The sequence below is a fragment of the Myotis brandtii genome, unplaced genomic scaffold (assembly GCF_000412655.1).
Source record: "Myotis brandtii unplaced genomic scaffold, ASM41265v1 scaffold486, whole genome shotgun sequence".
Lineage (NCBI taxonomy): Eukaryota > Metazoa > Chordata > Mammalia > Chiroptera > Vespertilionidae > Myotis > Myotis brandtii.
In genome coordinates this window covers 573730-578081 of record NW_005368569.1, presented here as the reverse complement: position 1 = coordinate 578081, position 4352 = coordinate 573730, and positions in this window count along the sequence as shown.

Genomic DNA, 4352 nt, shown 5'->3' with positions numbered 1-4352 from the left:
TTTCACTGCTCTGGAGTTTACTCTTTGGTCTCATTGGTGTCAGTGGCTCCTGGATTTTGCTGTTTCTGGAGGAAGGAGAGCATGGGGATGTGAGGGCTGTGCTGAAGGGCTGGGGACGAGGGCAGGAGCAGCTTGCATAGCCACACCTCATTCATCAAGCAACTTTGACCTGATCTCACTTTCCTTCTTGAAGGTACAGTGTTTTTGCTCTCTAGCTGATAAAAGGCTCATCCCTACCTTGTCCACTCCATGGGCATTCCTGTGAGCATTGGTTGAAAAAAACAGGTGTCCAATGCTGCACCAACAAGCAGAATCATGCCTGCTCTTCATAGTATATTATGCACAGGACCAACAGGTAGGCTAGAAGCCCTATGGCCTAGAGATTCTAAGATCAGAATTATCATTTCTTGTGTGTTTTTTTTAAAAAAAAATTTCCACTCCAAGCATGTGTGGGGATGTGTGCAAGCAGTGGGATATAATGATCCTAGGCTGTGGACTCAAGACAGATCTGGGCTTGGCTTCCAGCATCACTGGCTGTGTGACCTGGGGCAAGTTGCTTCACCTCTCTGAGTCTGTTTTCTCATCTGTAAGATGGGACTAGAGAGTCTAGAAGGCTAATAGTTTAGTCAGGTAAGGTGATTCCTGGCACCAAGGATGCACCCCTGAGACCCTAGGACCTCTGTTCTTTCCCCTTTCCTTACCTTGTTGGGCCCATTTAAAACCCCAAACATTCCTTTGCCAATTATAGTAGTGGCAACTATTCATTGCAGAAAATTTGGAAGAATCAGAAAAGTATATAGAAGAAAATTTAGACAACTGATCATGTGACTCAAGAATCAGCACTGTTAACATTTTAGTGACCATCCTGCCTGGCTTTTTTTGATACATATTAGTCATACTTAAAAAACAATCAGAATCACATGTATTCACATGTATAGCTTTGTGATTAGTTCTCCTCCCTACCCCCCTCTCACACACCCAATGCCCTATGGTTAGCATTTTCCTGTTTGGTCAGCCTTAGAGAACTTGACACTTAACAACTACACAATGGTTTAGTATATGAGTTATTTCCAGTTTTCATTATTATAAATAGCACTGCAGTGAACATTCATATTTATACATCTTTGTGTGTGTCTGATGCTTTCTTGGGATAAACTACTAGAAGTGGGGTTACCATATCAGATGATATATACATTACCAGTAAGGCATTTAAAAATGTAAAGTAGTTTGAGAAATGCATTCTTTCATTCAACAAGCATTTGTTGAAGATTTATTAGATGCCAAGTACTGGGCCAGGCATGGGTGATACAACTGGGAACATGATAGACCCACAGCTGTTTCGGGAGGGGTGGGAAAGAGAGGTAAATTATTGGTCAATAAGAACCAGGGTGAGAAGGGCTAGGATGGGCAAAGGGCAGGCAGGGAAGGTTAGTGGCCGAGGCCTGGGAGAGTGTCCTGGGTTGTGACTGATTCTTCCTGGCGGTTTTCCCATAGATTATAAACTCTTCTAGGGCAGAGCTACCCCAAACTTCCTGGGAGCTCACTAATCCAGTCTCCACCAGCTGGGACCAACAATGATGGGTAACAAAATAGACCTGAGCTGGGTCTGGCCAGATCAGTTGGGGTGATTATTTCTAATCTCGACACCACCTCTTAATAGCTGTGAGACTTTGGAATTCTACTCACCCTCCAAGCTTCTGTTCTCTTGTCTGTGAACTGGGATGAGCAATAGTGTCTGTTCATTGGATCAGCACAAATGGGCACAAAATGAGGTGATGCACATCAAGGGCCTGCCTGGCACCTAAGTGCTCAGTAATGTGGTTAGGGGCTCAGTTTTCCCATCTGTTCAGTGGGAGATTGGCCTAGATCAGAGGTTCTCAACCTTGAGAGTGCATCAGAATCACCTGGAGGGCTTGTTCAAACAATTTCCTGACCTCACCCCAGAGTTTCTGATTCAGCAGGTCTGGGATGGGGCTTGAGGGTTTGCATTTCTAACCAGGTCCCAGGTGATGTTGATGCTGCTGGTCCTGGACCACACTTTGAAAACCAGCTTAAATGAATGCAGCCATGGTTTCCTGTTCTGATACCTGATTCTTCGTCCTCCACAATAACAAAGGCTCATTCATGGGCCTTGAGTTCCCAGATGGCAGCGTTTGTATCGGTTCAATCCCCACAGCTCCAGCACAGGTGCTTTGCTATTATGGGTTGAATTGTATCCTTCAAAAGCTGTTGAAGTCCTAAGCCCCAGTACTTGTGAATGTGATCTTATTTAGAAACGGGGTTTTTGGAGATGTATTCAAGTTAAGATGAGGTCATTAGGATGAGCCCTGATCCAATTCGATTGGTGTCCTTATAAGAAAAGAAGGACAGATAGAAACATGAGGGGAGAATGCCATGTGACAGTGGAGGCAGCGATTGCAGTGCTGCAGCCGTAAGCCAGGGATTACCAGCAAACCACCAGAAGCTGGGAGGCAAGGAAGGATTCTTTCCTTCAGGCTTCAGTGGGAGCATACTGCCCATACCTTGATTTCAGGCTTCTAGCTTTCAGAACTTTGAGACAATAAATTTCTGTATTTTTCAGCCAGCCAGTTTGTTACAGCAGTCCTAGGAGACTAATACATTGAGGGATTTATTTTTATATTTTACAGATACCACCAATGCAGATCTTTTCAAAATCATACATTTAAAAATATATATTTTTATTGATTTCAGAGAGGAAGGGAGAGGGGGAGAGAGATAGAGACATCAATGATGAAAGAGAATCACCGATCAGCTGCCTCCTGCACAACCCACACTGGGAATCGAGCCCGCAACCCAGGCATATGCCCTGACCGGGAATCGAACTGTGATCTTCTGGCTCATAGGTTGACACTGAGCCATGCTGGCTGGGCTACATTTTTTTCATAGGCAGTATGACTCCCCTGACCCCCCAAATTTAGGGATGTTTTCTTTCATGCAGTGCATAGGACTGCACTGAGCATGAGAAGCTAAGCAGTGAACTCTCACCCATCTCTTTTTGACCTTCCTACATTCCCTGGGCATATTTTATTATCCCTTATATTTCATCTGTCCGACTGGAGAAGGAAATGATAGCATAAGCACGTAATGTGCTGGGAGAGCCTCATGCCTTTGTTTCCCATCAGTTGTTCCCTGGGTGCTGGGTAGGGGCCAGGGAAATCATGAGAGGGTGTGCCTCAACCTTGACCCCAGAGACAGCACCCGGGGGAATTGCATCCATCATTACTACAGGATTACTGTCAAATTGTGTTCCCACCCCTGTCTACATCCCAGGGTAGGTTGGGCGTGGGGATTTGTGCTCATTTCCACCTTATTTCAGGCAATTATTAACCTGAAGTGGCTGTAGGGACTTAGTGAGAAAGGAATCCTGACCGCACTGCCTGCTGGTCTCCTGGTTTCCAGCGTCCTCTCCTTCCCTCTTCCTTATGGAGCTGCCACCCATCCCCACAGGGCAGCCGTCCTCTTCCTGAAAGTGATTCTTTTCAGAAAGCAAAGGGCTTTAAATCCCTCCTTGCTTGTTTGTTCATGGTCCTCACAACTTGGCTCCTGCTGTCCCTCAAACCTCCTCTGACCACTTCCTACCCTTCACCTAACTCCCCACCCCATCAAACTCCTTTAGTGCCTCCAGCCTGCCATGCCTTCTCTGCCTTCCTCTCTGAAATCCCCAGATGACACCCGCTGTTCTTCTGCTTAAAACATTCTTCCTTGCCCACACGACGCCAAACATTCCTGGGGTGTGGGTGAGTGGTGTGCCTCTGTGCACCTCTCAGCTCCCCCATCTCCTCTATCTATAGGATGGCCATATTGTCTAGTAAGTACTTGTCTACTGTTCCTCTCCCCTCTTGGGCTGTGACCTCCCCAAGAACAGGGCCCTGGTCTTATTCATCTTTGGTCTTTGTACCTGCAGCCGGGAGCAGCTAGCTAGCTTTGTGGTTGGAAACAGGTCCTCAAAGTGTTGCATGAGATGATGGGTGAAATGGGTAAATCATCATCATCATCATAATGAAAGGTATTATTCAGACAGGATTTTTTGTGAGTCTGGTTCTGTATATTCAAATTCTCATTTAATTCTAATAGAATCCTTTGTCGGAGACCCATTTATCCCCATTGCACAGATGAATACGCGGAGGACTTGCGAAGTAAAAAGCGGGTCTCACAACTAGTTAAGCGGTTAAAATCCAAACCGGCCTGAGTCCAAAGCCCGAGTCCCCTCCCTCCAATCACCGCACGTAGAAAATCACCGAATGGCGGAGAGCGGGGCTGGTGCAGGGAGGGAAGACTTGACCAACCAGTCCCGGTCCAGGTCTTGGCTGCGGTGGCATTTGCTCCAGCAA